Raw genomic sequence first — 17,452 nt, 5'->3', positions numbered from 1 at the left:
AAGTGTGACTTTCACTTCCTGTTTATTGCTGTTGTTCTTAAAGCTCTCAGGCGATGCTGCAGCGCCCCCTGCTGACACAAACTCCTCCCTCTGTCTCAGAGGTCACAGGTCAGCCTGCTGCAGAGGGTCTGCCTGTTCATGGACTTCCTGTTACAGAGACGGGTCTCAGCGTCAACACTAGTTTCTGATTGGACGGTGTGGAAAATGTTACGAGTTCAAAATATTGGGGATGGAGACAAGAGAAAAACCACAATAACAACACTGGTCCGGTCGGGTTGAGTCAAACGATGATTTTAATGATCACACACGTGGGAGATGGACACTGATGCAGACAGCCTCTGATCTCAAAATGGTGGAGTATTGCTCAAACTCTTATAGCCTCTGGTGCCTCCACCTTATCATAAAAGCCTAAACATTCACATGCTTTCTCTCACACAGCGCCTAAGCTACGACCTTGGCTCCCTGTTTATCTGCTCCTGCTGAGATGGGGCAGAAAACTCCAGCATGTTCTCTTCTAATCAGACAAATAAGGCGATGACTTTCTGCAAACAGTATTTCTTATAACTCAGCAGTATAATGCATCATAAAACAATATCATTCATTCACAATAAATCAGCAGTTTAATATAATGCACATCAGTTTAACTAATGCAATAGTTATCAGCTTCTTCTAATTCAGGAGAATAATGCAAACTAAAACTACATAATAATTCACAATCTTTAATTAGGGGTATAACATGGCATAAAATAATATTATAATCTAACAAAACCCAGCTTCCTCCAGCCGAGTGATGTGTGGATTCATCACTCTCTGTGGATCAGTGTAAGTCTGTGTGTGGGTCAGCTGCAGGACTTGTTTGACCTTTGACCCTGGCAGACAGAGCTGGTTACTGCTGTGTGACTCCTGCCGTCGCTCCACTTTACATTTTACTTAAAATAAGTCCTGACATGGCCCCGCCCCCTCTGACCTGCTGCTCCTGGATGTGCTGAGGACACAGCGGAGGCTCAGAGGGGGCGGGGCTTTTCCCGTGGCGGTAACCAAACTGCATTAGGTCACTGCACTGCCAGTGTTTAACCACACCTCTTCTGACTGACCTTTGACCTCTGACATGTTGATTTGATCCTTATTTAATGACGTCTTTTATCTAGTGATTTAATTCTGTGTATTTATATGTGATGGTGTTCCTGAGTTCAGCCTCAGCTGATATCCACAGACGCTCCTATTGGCTGGTTTTAAAAACACATTTTTCCATTAAAGAGACTCTTTTAAAAACACGTCTGCCTGAAATTCACATTTCATTTATTTTGGGGGATTTTAACAGAGAGATAGAACTTTATGAATCCCTCATGTTTATCCTCCAGGAAATCCAGTTCGTAGCAGCAGAACACCGACAAACTTTTACACAGCACAGAATTAGGATATCAAATAAAGGGGAATAAGAGAATATGAATATAAGCATAAATATGTACATATATACACAGACCTCACACAGAGACAGCAGCTACACTGTGTGTGGATGTGATCCACAGTCACAGCTGTGGGTTTCAGTCAGTGTGTCTCTAACTTCATGGTCACATTTCAAAGCTTATTGGAGCCAGAAGATGTTCAAGTAAAAGATTTATTGCTGTACTCGTCTACCAGGATAACAGGAGGTTCATAAAGCTGTGTAATACTTCAGCTTTACATCATGCAGTAGTAGTTTATTAAACCCCCCAAAATATGACTATCCAGAGTTGGGACCAGGAAGCAGAGTTGCAGTCTTACACGCCTCTCTGCAGCTTCTCTCCTCCTGCTACCCCCCAAAAACCCATCTCCATAGAGACTGTGTCAGCTTCCAAACAGACAAAAAACAAACTAAAAACCAGCAACAAACAACTTAAACATAAACAGTCACAAAGAAAGAACAATACAGTATCCACATCTGAACCAAAGAGTAAAACAGTGAAATGTGGATTATTAAACATTAGGTCTCTCTCCTCCAAGTCTCTGTTAGTACATGTTAGTAAAAACATTTCTGCATTTTACCCATATTTTATTTTTAACTCAAAATCAAAAATTCCAGATTCTCCTACATGTTGGTTTTGAATCAGATAGGACGACAGATTTCAGGTGGCCCTGTGTCTTTCTCTATTACATTTGCCACTGTGTAACTCAAAGTTATTTAAGGACTAGTTTATTTCAATGGATGAGTTTACTGACTGACGCGCAGAAGAAATAGTTCTTTATGGAGCCTAGATGGTGTGAATGATGAGACCAAAGACTGCAATATCTTGTACCAAAAATATATTGAATAAATGGAGGAAAGGGGAAATGGAACAAAATAATTAACACAACACACAACATAAATGCCCACAATTAAATAATAAATCAATGCTGTGATCTTTCTGTGCAAAAGTCCTTTTTGGTCCTCTTCTTTTTAAAGTTCACTTTTAAGGTATTCCTCCTTAGAGTCCAGCTTCATACAAATGGGGAAATATGTCCGTAATCCAAAGACGGCTAAGTGGGGGAAAGAGGGGAAACAAAGAATGGTCCTACCGGCTCGCCACTTCAATATGAAGAAGATTAATTCAAAGGGAGGGAACAAAACCTGACCTGTAGGTCAGAAAAACGTCCATTAGCACATCAAGTTCGATTCAGTTTACCGGTAAACAAATATATTTTTCTGCAAGCCTATGTAACAATGCAAATCATCATCATCCAATGTACAACAGTTAAATTATTAATTATCTTGGCTACGTAGCTTAATCTATACATTCCAGTAGCGTTCGCTACAAACAATACAAAAACAACAATAAAGGAAAACAGCTGTCTAACAGACAGCATAGCCGAATTCAAGGCAACACATAACAATAATCATTCAATCGCACTTTGTTTCAAAGTAAGCCCATTAAAATGCTTAAGTAAATAAAAGTGTTCAAAAACAGCGGTTTTTGAGCCGGAGTTCTGCTCGCGGTGGGAACGCCGCCGCACAAAGTCAGTTTTTTAATCGCGAAAACGATCGGCTGGTTACTGACAACCAAAAGGTTGTTTTTGGCAGATATTAAAGATCATGGGTGGGCGGGGCAAATGGAGCAGTTTTCTACAGTCGAGTAAAATTCCAGGAAAGAGCTGGGTGTGGCTTTCCTTTAAATCACATGATCAACAGCTTTAAGATGGAGGCAACTCGCTCAGTGTTTCCTGTTTCATTCTTAGACTGTGGCGATGGTAAGTAGCAGCTTTTCACTTGTTACCTGGCATCTTTTCAGCCACCAATGATAGTCATTGTATGTTATCAACATTTCACTAACTATGTTGTCTCTCATGTTTAAAATAGGCCGACCAAGAGCAAAATAGGTATGTCTGCAGACTCTGCTGTAGCCAAAGTTATCAGATCTCCTGTGTCTTTAAATCCCTAACTGCTCGATCATTATCATTTTAGAAGACAACAATTTCTCAAAGGAGGTTCAAAACTAATGCCTACAAGATTACCAAGAGGATGGTTCGGGGCTCTTACATGACTCCGGGAAGTCAACACTTGGTGGATGAGGTGTGTTACCTTTGACACTTTTAAGACAGTCCTGTTTATCACTACTAACAATAAGCAAATATGTTTTCACTCAACAGATCCTTCACAGCATGTTGTTTCTGGGCAAAATCAACAACATCCCCTTTTCTCCAGAAGAAATCTTCCCTAATCCTTTTGTTTTGGGTTCTTTAATGAGAAGATATCCCAGGCCTTTAAAGTTGTATTCGACTCAGCTTCCCAGGCGAAGTCCCTTCTCCTGTGTGCTCGACATGGTAAGATAACTCTTCTCACATTTTCAGTCAATCTGACAAACTTCCAGTTTTTAGGAAAGTATAATGCAAAGTGCTTTTTTACTGAGAAATCCAAAGAAAATCCATACTGTACCTTATACTTCAACATATGCTTCTAGCTATACTTCTCCACCAAACACAGAGACTGCAGGAGAGCTGGAGACTTGCTTCAGAATTTGTTAGTTCTAAATAATGTCTAACAGACTCATTATTGGAGATGCTTACAGTCTTCAAGGCGTATATGATGCTGTCACTGTGTAGCTGCTGGATCTGTTAAGTCAGCTCAAAGACTCTAAATTCAGCGTGTTTTGACAGCCCGGCATAGCAAAATAGAAAAAAAAAGGTCAATTAGCAAATTTAATTATAAATTAGTGAGAACAAAGATGGATTTTTGCTTATTGATTTAAAATTAAATAGATTTTTGTGACTTGTTTCACCCCCTATCTTAAAATGTCTAAACCAAAAGCATCCAATGGTCCTGCATAGTTAAATAAGTCAAGCAGCGAAACAAACATGTTGATCAACTTTCTATGAAAAACAACTATATAATCAGGTGCAACACTTTGACCAGATCTGTAACTGTTTTCAGATCGTCCTGCAAAATAACTCAGAGAATGAAGAGCAAATAAAGCAGAGTCTGCAAGATCTCCTCACAGACTTGGACTTAGAAGAGAATAATAAAAAAAACAGCTTTCGTCTCGTCCACCATCTGCATTTCTCAAAAATCCCAAACCAACAAATCAGAAAGGTACTGCGGAGTCTCCATGTCCACCAAAGGTCCTAACGCTGGGAAAATTATGATTGCTGCCTCCTGTCTTAGCAAATGGCATAAATATGTATCTGGTGCGGTGATGACCTATTATCCAAACACAGTCCAGAAAGATTACTTTGATGGAACAATTGAAGTACCTGGAAATATCAGGTGTGAGGCTTTTTGTCTCCGTGATGGTGCCAGAATGAAGCCTTGCAGATCATGTAAGAATTTGTTTGGCTTGAACACAGAAGACCTCAGAGAGTGGCCATATGGTAACTGTGCTGAAGCTGAGAGCCTGAGCAATTTGCTTGAAAATGAGAGAGAAGTTGAAACACATGTGGATGAATACTCAGCTGAAAAGGACAACAGGCAGAGAGCTGAGGATGAGGTTGGTAGGGTTCTTAGAACTGTGTTGCAAAGGATTCGGTTTAACTGGACAGGTGAATTTTACAACCCAGAACAAGAGTGAGATTTCATGAAATCATTTGCATTCATCATTCTGATAAATCAAAGATTCTCTGCTCTGACAGCATCTGTGTGGATTTTCTGTAATCACAGAGACGTGTATAAGCATGTTTACTTTCCATCTCCATGTAATTGTCACATTTAATAATTAAAACTGGCTTCTATGGGTTTTTGTTTGTTTGCTTACATATCTAGTGTTTAATGCAATGTGAAGCATTATCAGACAGCATTTATTGGGAAGAATCCCATATTTATACTGGTCTGTACCCAGGGTACACAGAAAATAAAAACAACAAGAACACATGTTTTCTTATTATGATCCCAACTATAATTTACTTAAGCAAAAGCACTACATGTGTAGTTATAATATTTATAGCAGTTACTGTTGAGCTTTAAATTTATCATCTTAAATGTTTATATGCTGATTATATTGCTTTATATAAGAAAGGCCTAACTCTGAGTACACTCTGTGCCAAAAAGTGCTGACAGGAAACTGCATGCTTTTGCAGAAACGTGCTTTTGCAGCTAGAAAGTGAAGCTGATATATATCAGTTTTAATTAGTTTTTACCAACTGCTTGCTAGGGCAATCCCACGAGTTTGGTGTTTTTGTATTGAACATGATTCCAAGTGCTTTCTATAACACATAGCAGAGGTGCCACAACAAAGACTGAGAAGAGGACAGGAAGAGACAGTGAAAGAGATGCACTCCTTCGCCATTCATGTTAAAGCGTTGCATAGCTTTAATTTTAGAGAGTGTTGCATAACTTCAGTCATTTTTCTACCACAGGTGAAGCCAAGAATTGTGAAGCTCTCTTTTGGCCAAATACCAGAATCTGTAAGAAGAAGAAAAAACAAACAATCAAATAGGTCATTATTAAGAGAACAACAATCTCTTGATGATTATCCACAGTGTCTTTGATAACTCTGAGATACAAACTGTCAAGTATATACACATCCCAGCAAACAATAGCTGTGTTTGACTAAAGCGATTAATAACAAGGACAGAGCTACAATCACTACAGTCAAACATAAAGGGCTTAATCCTGAATCCAAGTCTGAGCTGTGATGCCGTTGGTGCTGAAAGCTGCTCAGATCCTGAAGCTGCACGTTTTGTCTCTCTCTAACCAAACCAGCAGCAAAAGAAGACACATTTCGCTTGACATAAACATTGTCATGAATTCCCTCTTACTTTTGCTGGTTTGCTTCCACCACCATTAAAACACACACAGAAAAACAACACAGCACAGCTCTCTGCCTCTCTCAGTGTACTTTAAGAACACCGTTTCCCATCTCAAATCTCTGTTTTTGGCATTATTCGCTTGCTTGTTATGAAGCAGTCTACCGTTGTTTACAGCCATTTTTTTTAATGACTTCCGACAAGACAGCCTCATTTCTGCTGTTCAATACCAAATTTTATTTATTTTTTTCAAATTAAGTGAAACTGCAAAATGCTCTGCTGTGTCTCTATTAAAACCTCTTATTAAAACCTCTGAATCACTTCAGCAGCATCAGCCAATGTACATTTGTTGAGTCGTGGTTCTCGTCTGCTTTTGTTCTACTGCAGAATAATATTTTTAAGGTTATCTACTGTAAAAAGCTAGGCCAGGAAAATCTGCTTCATGGTTTTGTGTTTTATCCTCAGTTACTTTGACACAAAAGCATCTGCTGTGATGCTCACACCTCTGATGAAGTTTCACAAGTGTCAGTACTGATAAATGATCAGAATTATAATGTTTCTGACTCTCTGAGTAAGAATTAAATGGAATCTAATTGGGACCTTGTGAATTGGAATTGAACAGGTTCTAGAAATCAGTGATGATACTCAGCTCCAATACCCACCTATGATATTAGGCTTACGAACGCTGACTGGGTTTCATTTACCAGCTTTTTATGTTCTTCCTGCAGTTTCCTCCCCACATCACTCATCTTAACTTTTTTCCAGTCCTCCTCAGTCTAAACAGAACACACAACAATACAAAGAAAAGCTCAGGTGATTGATCTCTAACACTAGGCATCCCCAGTCTTATTCTTAGCAGTCTAACTTCTCACCATATCTTTGAAGGCCTCTCCATTGTAGTAGCGCTTGGATGCTGGATACTCTATCGTTTTGTCACATAGTTCCAGGAAACTGGAAGCCACCAGATGCAGCTCCTCTCCGTCATAGCCGTACAGCTTTTTGTCCTCACGCGTCATCAGCACAAGCTCGTCACATGGACATGAGGTGCCCTTTACCACACCAATAACCTGCATTTTTACAATCTCGGGAAGGTAGAATTTTCCCCAGGCGTTAACTTCATCATCATCCCCGTCGTATTTGGTGTTCTCAAGCTCTTCTATCCACAGGTCAGCACCACTTGGCTTCTTCAGGTGAACGCACATGCTTTTGTTTTTGGAAACAAAATCTTTCACCCATTTCAGGTACTTTTCACCTGGAAAGAAGCAGACAAGGAAATATGGATGAATGTAGAAGTGTTGGAAAAGACAAATAGCAAGGTTATCCTACAGCAGTTTGTGAAAATGTTGTATCTTGAAATAAGCAGGCAAAATGAGGATCTCACTTATCTCATATGTTCTGATACCGACTTTCTTCAGTTAAAGGACAAAAAAAGGGCACACTGGAGGCTGACAGAGTGTGCAATGGTGGGAATCATTTTGCAGAACTCACTAAAGTTTGTTTCTCCTGGAACAAGCTTTCTACACTTCGGCAAATGAAAATACTGTGTTAAACTAAAAAAGAGCACCAGACCAAGGTCTACAGTACTAACAGAAAAGCATGCCGTTACCTGTTGCCTGTCGACACAGCTGCTGATCTTCCTCACCAAAAAAATGAGGATCCCTGAAAGGAATAGAAAGGTTATGTTAAAATGAATGACTGTCACGGTGATCATGGGAAGCTCCAAAATATCACAACAATAGCTACGAAATCACAAAATGCAGTGTGATGTCTGTAAGCACCAAACATGACATCTCTGCAAATTCATCTTGAAATATGTAGGTACCTCACACGTACAGCTGCAGCCATCTCAGCCATTTATCACTGTGGCTGCCAAGTGGCTGCCACTTCACAAGCGCATGGCACAACATAGAAGAGCCACCTCCACAGGACAAGACTCAGCAGTCCATCTGCATCTTAAGGATAAAGGTCACTCTTTCGAGGATGCTAATGTTCACATTTTGGACAGAGAGGACAGATGGTTTGAAAGAGGAGTGAAAGAAGCCATCTATGTCCACTGTGAGCGACCATCTTTGAACAGAGGCGGGGTTTACGACACCAACTCTCTGCCATCTATAATCCAGTTTTGAGATCCTTCCCAGACGCCTTAACGCCCACTCACATCCTGGGCCATCTGACCTCAGGAATTCGCATGATAAGGTGGGGCCAGGTTTCACAATGAACTCACCCGAAACTGGCTGATTGGGACCCACACCCAGTTTCACACCTTGGCTCAGGTGATTAGAGGATCATCAGGGGTCCTTTTGTCCCTCTGTGGGGGGAAACTCCCACTAGGCTTATATCTGGGACTCTCCACCATTTGACCCTAGAACTGAAGAAGCTTCTCGGATGAGAGGTGAAACGTCTTCAAGTAACTTAAAGAAGTCCAGACGCTTTTCTTTGCAAGCTCCTTTGACTACGATGACCTGGATGACTGAGAACCTTCACAGACATAAGGTGAATGTGACAAACAAAGCGCCTTCTTGTTCTCTGTGATAATGTAAAGTTATTAATGAAAAAACAAACGAGTAAAAAACGGACTGGAAACATGTCTTCAATCAAAACTCGACAAAAACAAAGAAACAGCCTCACTTCTCTGCGACGCTCCCTAAAAATGACGTTACGTGTTACGTACCAGAGATTTCTATACAGCCCTTTATCAAGCCGAGAGAAAGTGACACAAAACCCTCCAACTAATAACGACTAGCAGAGAGGCTCAGCTGAGTGTAGTTACCTGGTTTGCAGACGCATACAGACGTTTCCTGTCCTCTCGGACGCAGCTGTGATAGAACATGTGGTGCATTACCGCCACCAACTGGCTTGGAGTGAGGACCGGAAATCGCTCATGCCAAATCAAAAAAAAAAAAAACATAAAGAAAGATTAAGTGAAGAGATAAATGAATACATTAAATCAAGAAGAAAATAACCCACCACCGGACATATACATCCTCATATCCTTCTGTACAAATGAGTTTGTTTTAGAAACTGAAAAAAGCCACAAAACCTTCACATCTAGAAATCCTTTGCAGTAAAACTTGTTTTTTGGCAGGTTCCACAGGTTTTGAATCAGTTTTCTTCTTTATTCCTGATAATTTTGACAATGAAAAAGAACATGTTCTATAGGGCTTTGGAGTTGACGTCACGCCGCAATGCATTGTGGGAGCGCGGCACCATTTTCGAGGTCTACGAATCAAAACAAACACACTGTGTTGGAACGACGATTACAAGATGCTTAAAAGCAGCTCAAAAGAGAATGGACTGTATAGAGACCGATTGCGTCCAGAGGCGAAGCGGCGGTACTTGCAGAAAATAGCGTGCAGTGGAAATGTGGACCCGTATGAAATACGGCCGTGGAGTAGAAACCCTGAAGACGTAGCCTGATATATTTTCGTACCTTATCTGTGGAGTCAGCGCGTACAAGTCGTCATTCAAACAAAGGTAAGTCAGCTCGAGTACTGCGTGTGAAATGCGTTTGATTTCCCTGCAAACATTCACATTAGTGCAGCATAAATTCATTCATGAGGGGAAATTACAGTGAGAACATGTGGAGGCTGTTAGGTGGAGAAGATAGTGAGTTCAGTGCAGGGCTGTGCAGAGAGGTTTAAAGGGGCGGGTGCTCAAAGTTAAAAAGGGGCACATTGAACCAGGCTGAATAACAACAACACACATTCATCAAGAATCTAATATGGGAAGGGCAGGGCTGTGTTGGTCTGAGACTGTAGACATTAAAAAGTCCACAGGAGAGATGGTAGCTGATTAAACAAGTGTCATGAGATAATAACAAAATGCAAAGATTGGTGACAGCGCTTGGAACCATAAGGCAACAAAAAACTATGTATGTAAAAAAAAAAAAATATATATATATATATACACACAGTGGGGCAAAAAAGTATTTAGTCAGCCACCGATTGTGCAAGTTCCCCCACTTAAAATGATGACAGAGGTCAGTAATTTGCACCAGAGGTACACTTCAACTGTGAGAGACAGAATGTGAAAAAAAAATCCATGAATCCACATGGTAGGATTTGTAAAGAATTTATCCGTAAATCAGGGTGGAAAATAAGTATTTGGTCACCTCAAACATGGAAAATCTCTGGCTCTCACAGACCTGTAACGTCTTCTGTAAGAAGCTTTTCTGTCCCCCACTCGTTACCTGTATGAATGGCACCTGTTTGAACTCATCATCTGTATAAAAGACACCTGTCCACAGCCTCAAACAGTCAGACTCCAAACTCCGCCATGGCCAAGACCAAAGAGCTTTCGAAGGACACCAGGAAAAGTATTGTAGACCTGCACCAGACTGGGAAGAGTGAATCTACAATAGGCAAGCAGCTTGGTGTGAAAAAATCAACTGTGGGAGCAATCATCAGAAAATGGAAGACATACAAGACCACTGATAATCTCCCACGATCTGGGGCTCCACGCAAGATCTCATCCCGTGGGGTCAAAATGATCATGAGAACGGTGAGCAAAGATCCCAGAACCACACGGGGGGACCTGGTGAATGACCTGCAGAGAGCTGGGACCAAAGTAACAAAGGTCACCATCAGTAACACACTACAACGGCAGGGAATCAAATCCCGCAGTGCCAGACGTGTTCCGCTGCTGAAGCCAGTGCATGTCCAGGCCCGTCTGAAGTTTGCCAGAGAGCACATGGATGATACAGCAGAGGATTGGGAGAATGTCATGTGGTCAGATGAAACCAAAGTAGAACTTTTTGGTATAAACTCAACTCGTCGTGTTTGGAGGAAGAAGAATACTGAGTTGCATCCCAAGAACACCATACCTACTGTGAAGCATGGGGGTGGAAACATCATGCTATGGGGCTGTTTTTCTGCCAAGGGGACAGGATGACTGATCCGTGTTAAGGACAGAATGAATGGGGCCATGTATCGTGAGATTTTGAGCCAAAACCTCCTTCCATCAGTGAGAACTTTGAAGATGAAACGAGGCTGGGTCTTCCAACATGACAATGATCCAAAACACACCGCCCGGGCAACAAAGGAGTGGCTCCGTAAGAAGCATTTGAAAGTCCTGGAGTGGCCTAGCCAGTCTCCAGACCTCAACCCCATAGAAAATCTGTGGCGGGAGTTGAAAGTCCGTGTTGCTCGGCGACAGCCCCAAAACATCACTGCTCTCGAGAAGATCTGCATGGAGGAATGGGCCAAAATACCAGCTACTGTGTGTGCAAACCTGGTAAAGACCTATAGTAAACGTTTGACCTCTGTTATTGCCAACAAAGGTTATGTTACAAAGTATTGAGTTGTATTTTTGTTATTGACCAAATACTTATTTTCCACCCTGATTTACGAATAAATTCTTTACAAATCCTACCATGTGAATTCATGGATTTTTTTTTTTTCACATTCTGTCTCTCACAGTTGACGTGTACCTCTGGTGCAAATTACTGACCTCTGTGCAAGTTCCCCCACCTAAAATGATGACAATCGGTGGCTGACTAAATACTTTTTTGCCCCACTGTATATATCAGCAATCAATCAGAAAATCATTGGTTCATATTACAATTAAATATGAACAGGCTCCTTAGATGTAAGCAGTTCAGATCTGATGTCATTTACATTCTTCACACAGCACATTCGTCCAGGCTGACAGGTAAACATAGAACTAATCTCAGGTAACATGACTCATAGTAGAGATCCAGTAAGAAAGATTGCAGGCTCTAATATTATTACCACACAATCCAAGGACACACCAACAGCTCAGATTTGTAGAACTATTTAAACAAATGTCTTCTGAATATTCAATTCAGGTTCACAGTGGGGGGGGGGGGTTTCGTGGAATTTTTTAAATAAAGTCTGCAACACAGAAAGAGCTGTGATCAAGCTATTTATTACTGCGCCAACACACATCAAACATCACAGTTCAGTCATGTCAGCGCTGCCACAGAAGTCGTGCTCCTCCTCCTTTACGCCTTCCAAGGAAGAGGGAGGAAGTTACAAACTGATCCTACCACACTTCACGTGTCTCGCTATGAAACCTAACGCATCAATGGTTGTGCTGTTTTGTGCCCTTGGCCTTATCAGCACCTGTAAAGGGAGTTGTTTTCTCAAACTGCTGAAGTAAGTTCATCTAGTTTTAGCAACTTTCACTGAACAGCAACAGTGTCACAACTAAGCATATGCATAAGCACTTAAACACTTTAAATGAGAATAACAGAACATTTCTATTACAGAGGCTGGAGCCTGTCCCAGTAGTAGGTAGAGCACACCTGGACAGGTCACCAGTCTGTCAGAGGACTAACACAGAGACAGACATCAGAGTAACAAATCTATTTAAAATTAATGTAAGTTTGCTGCAGCTGTATGTATGAACATGTGTTTCTGTGCTCACAGTCCACCTCTCAGGAACCTGCAGTTCACTTTTAGTCTACTTTAAACAGACCTCACAAAAGGCTGATGTGGCTGGATCAGTAGTCTGATTTGAGTACGATACCTTTGGCCAGGGATTCATCTGGTGCATCGCTTCACTGCAGTCTTACGTATTTTCCCCACACCTGAATAAAAAAATACTGATATATACAAATAACAGCTTCAGCTGATGCAGCCTGACTCAATCCTAGATGTTCAGCACACAGAGACACAGAGGTGCCGTTTAAAGTTTAGTGTTAACCTGAGTCACTGATCATTTGCAGTATTACAGAGTCTGGCAGTCTTTGCATGATGTCCACGTCACTGTAAGTTTCTAGCTGACTTCACTGCAATTTCAACTTCAATTTCTGCTGTTCACAAACGCTGTCCATCTAATCTGACTGAGCTGGAGCTGTTTTGCAAAGAAGAATGGGCAAAGATTTCAGTCTGTAGATGTGCAAAGCTGGCAGAGACAGACCCTAAAAGACTGGCAGCTGGAACTGCAGCAAAAGGTGGTTCTACAAAGTGTTGACTCAGGGGGCTGAATAATTACGCACACCCCACTTTGCAGTTATTTATTTGTAAAAAATGTTTGGAATCATGTATGATTTTCGTTCCACTTCTCACGTGTGCACCACTTTGTGTTGGTCTTTCACCTGGAAGTCCAATAACATTGATTCATGTTTGTGGCTGTAATGTGACAAAATGTGGGAAAGTTCAAGGGGGCCGAATACTTTTGAAAGCCACTGTATATGTAGACACAGGACTACAAGTAGAAGATCAGACATGAAAGTGGAGCTAACACAGAAGACCTGCAGCAAAGGTCAGAGGTCAGACTGGGCCCTGGATTCAACAATGAGCCAATGATCATCAAGCAGTGACTAAAGCAGAGCCCTGACGTTCTGACATTCATCACACAGTCAGAACAAATGTCTGCTGATGACTTCATCTCATGAAACGACTGATAGATGTCAGTTCATTGATCAGCTGAGCTGCTGATCTTCATCGTCACAGAAACATTCAGCTTGTTTCAATCAGTAAATAACTCCCACTACTCCCAGTTTGAACTGTTCCCACTCAAAATGCTGTGAGAACAATGATCATTGTAGAACTTCACAAACATCACGTGTTGTTTTCCACATGTAAGATCAGCAAACACACAGAAACTTCCTGTTGCCACACACGGCCTCTAAAATCTCTTCCACGCTTTCTGTCTGAAGTCCACTCTCTGTGTCGGATCCACAGGAAACAACAAGATCTTATTAACATGGTTTTCAATGTGTCTCCTTCCAAAAAGTCCAACCAATGAACAAATGTGTGTATTTGTGGAGGCCGAACAAAAGCATGACACATTTCTCTGTTTCTATAAACTGGAGTCAAACACAAACATGAAGAGTTTCACTGACAGACTCCAAAATGCCCCCACAGTGGATCAAAGGGAAATCCTACAGTGTGGCCAGAGACTCTTAATGGCTCCAACATCAACACATCCACAATGTTGGATCCAGTTCTGCCTCACAGCGTTACTAAGACACACCCTCTGCCAGCATCACAACAGCTCCACCTGCTTCACCTGCCTCCTCAGCATCTGTACACCTGAAGAGAAAAGAAAGGCTCCAACAGCTCAAATCTACAAAGGATTCATGAAGTTTCATCCAACAATAACATGTTTGCCTTCCACAGTGTGCTGTTAGACACCACTGTACCTCTGCCATTTCAAAAAGAGCAGCTTGGGAACATTTTGGCTCCAAACACTTTGTGTTTAAGTTCTTTGTTTTCTTTGTGAAGCCGACAACATCTGGAGCTTTGTGACTCATACAAACATCATTTTGTTCTTTAGATGACAGCAGATTGGGACTGAATAATCAATCACTATCAAACCAATAAAGACAAACATGCTGATTTTACAGGAACTTTGTTGGAGAAGCTGCAAAGACATGAAACTGGTGGAGATCCCAAACCAGTTGATAGTGCTGGTTATTCCAAATAAAGCTGTTTCCCTTTGAGATGAAATGACTTTGTGTCCTGATATATAATAAAGATGTTGTTGTTTTTGAGCCCCTGTATTAAAAGTAGTTTAAAGTCAGCTTGAGTTTGATGTCTTTATGTCAAAGCTGCTCATGATGTTGAGCTGCTGATGGAATAAAAACAATATAAAAGCATGTAGTCCAGACTTAAATGCAGCCTGTTGTTAGCTGAGGTCCACACACAGTGTTTGACAGTGTAAAGTGTGTGAAAGGGCTGCTGGTGGAGCTCACTAGGATGAGCAGGTGACCACGAGGTGGAGAGCAGCTGGCCTGGCTTTGACCCGGGCCACGCCCCCTTTCTCTCTGCTTTGCTGTCACTTATCTTCACTGCTCTGTCCAATAAAGCTGAAAAAGGCCCCGAATCACAGAAATCTGCTGCAGCCTCTGAAATGTCTTCTGTTTCCTTCCCGACGGCTTTTTCACCGTCAGCCCATCAGACAGTCCAGCAGCATTTATGATGATGTCATGATGTTGAAGAGGCTGCTACGGTGGCCTCCCATGACCCCCAGCCTCATCACAGCTGAGATGCAGACATTTGAAAACATTCAGCAGACAACTGAATAACAGTCCAACACAACAGTCTGTGTGCAGACACACACTGACCTTTCATAGAGTCAAACACAGCTGGTTGAGTCATTTCTCTGTGAGTCTAAAGTGAATCTAGTATTTGAAAGTCCACTTCCTGTATTTGTTGTTGAAGACTTCTTCAGCTTCTTCTCAAGGACATCAGCTGCTTGTTTGGCAGCAGAGGCAGTTAAGAAGCTTCCTGAAAAACACTGAACAGTGAGTTCACTGTGGCATATGACAGATTCAGCTTTCTGTGTGCAAATGTGTCTGTGTCGACCTTTCAAATGCTGTTGAATCCAAAACATCAGCGGCTCCTCGGCTGCTCACTTCATGCACTTCTGTCTGTGTGACAGTCCAATGACATCACAGCTGTTTCCAGCCCCAGTGTCTCAGGACTGGACACCTTTAAACATGTCGAGGATCAAACAGCGTCCAGCTAAACACACATGAAACTATCAGAGCTGACAATCATTCCAATAACATCTAATGGTTCATGTATGTAGACACAGGACTACAAGGAAATGGCTCTCAGCATCTGGCTGTGGGAACACATGAGTCCCTGTTTGTGTTCAGATTGTGTGCATGTTTTAGACGTGTGTCACATGTAGAAACACAACAATCCCACAATGACACACAGATGTGTTTGACACAGCTGTGCAGCTGTAAGTTGTTTCTAATGATTCATTGAAGCTCTTCTAACATTCTGGAGACGATCAGTACATGAATCTGTTCAACACGACAACAATTTGACTTCAGTGTGAACGTTTGCATTAAATAACCTTCTTCATCCAGCTGACAGCATCTTCATCCTATGATGTGAACAGTTCCTCCTGTTGATGACAAACCTCTGACAGGATCTGCTTGAGGAGCTTTTTCATGTGCAGCTCTCTGAGCTCAGGGCTGAGCTGCTGTTTCATCTTTAAGAGCTGCTGCCTCCTCGCCGGACTTGTTCTCCTCTTCTTCTCCTAATGACACCATTTCTGCTTCATATAAAATTCAATAAAGATGCTGACATGTATCTGTAGCAACAACATCATTGAATCTGTAACAACTGGAGCCAAACCAGTGGCTCTGCTGGGATCACTGGTGAGCCAACACTTCCTTGTTGATGCAGATTTCAGGGCTTCCTTTTGCTCCTCCGTTATAACTGTTCTCTCTTCTCAACACATGATGACACAAAGGAATCAGCAGTGACAAAGATGATGCTGAAGAGAAGCACACACTTCACACATATAACAGAGCAGTGCAGTTACACACACCTCTGCTCGACATCAGGCCTCAAACAAAGACACAAAACACTAACTTGACTCTAAACAGAAGAAACGAGCAGCTGTTTCTGTTCTGTGCTTATTTATATTTGACACACATGCTTCTCTTTGTGCAAACACACATCGCACTATAAGGGTAACCTCGCACACAATGATTGGACAGCACAGTGATGATGCTGGGAGATCCTATACGCAGCAACACAGAAACACTGAGAACTTTAAACAATGATGGAAAGTGTTATAAATGACTTGTTGGCCTCTGATCTGTCACAAACAGCTGAAACGTGTCTCTCATGAGTCACATGAAGGTTTTTGACAGAAAGGACAAAAAGTAGCTGCAGTCAGTTTGTGTCATTTTTATATTTATTCATCTGGGAGAAAAATCTGAGGGACATTAAAATGTGTTTTCAACAGAGACAAGAACATGAATATAACAGAACAGGTAAATGAACATGTTTCAAGTAAACAGCTGGACTGATCAGGTCCAAACACAGAGTGATAAACTTGTCAAACAGCTGTCATATCTTTATATAGAAGCTCTTTATAAATGCTGCTCACTGCAGTCTGTTTACTAATAATGTCAAAGTGTTAGAAACACAGAAACATCAGAATGGTCTTTGTTCACAGAAACCTGTCTGGGATCCTTTGTTGTTCTTTTGATGCAGAGTTACATTATAAATATAAAGAGTTATTTCAGAGTCTCATCAGTTTTCCTGCATGTCTTTATTTAACACATCAGCAGGGCTGAAGCTCTCATGTTAAACACACACTGATCTATGGACACGTTCATGTGTTTCTAACAGAACCAGGCTGTTATCAGCCTGCACTAACATTATGTCACACACACTGAATGTAACAGTGACAGTTTACATCATCACACAATCAGCTGTGATTGTTTCACTGTCATCAAACGAGTCAACAGGAAGTAGAATCAATAGAAACCAATCATTTACTGACAGCATGTCTGATGGAAATAAGTGCAGATTATGTATGA

General features: G+C 41.4%; 2 protein-coding genes and 1 pseudogene across 2 annotated transcripts in view; 2 read left to right on the top strand and 1 right to left on the bottom strand.

The window, feature by feature from the left end:
- LOC146640647 (uncharacterized) overlaps positions 1-17,452 on the bottom strand; it is a 126,267-nt gene that overhangs the window by 35,150 nt on the left and 73,665 nt on the right. The gene's annotated exons all lie outside the window — the stretch shown is intronic.
- The window catches only part of LOC146640649 (uncharacterized), a 108,495-nt gene that overhangs the window by 73,068 nt on the left and 17,975 nt on the right, over positions 1-17,452 (top strand). The window lies entirely within an intron of this gene.
- On the top strand, positions 3,154-5,189 carry LOC146640651 (uncharacterized; annotated as a pseudogene).

This window comes from Rhamphochromis longiceps, unplaced genomic scaffold, assembly GCF_057381845.1.
Source record: "Rhamphochromis longiceps isolate RC_006_pf unplaced genomic scaffold, R_longiceps_female_GT1.1 unmapped_scaffold_4, whole genome shotgun sequence".
Classification (NCBI taxonomy): domain Eukaryota; kingdom Metazoa; phylum Chordata; class Actinopteri; order Cichliformes; family Cichlidae; genus Rhamphochromis; species Rhamphochromis longiceps.
The sequence above is the reverse complement of the archived record's forward strand: the minus strand, read 5'-3'. Positions and strand labels throughout refer to the sequence as shown.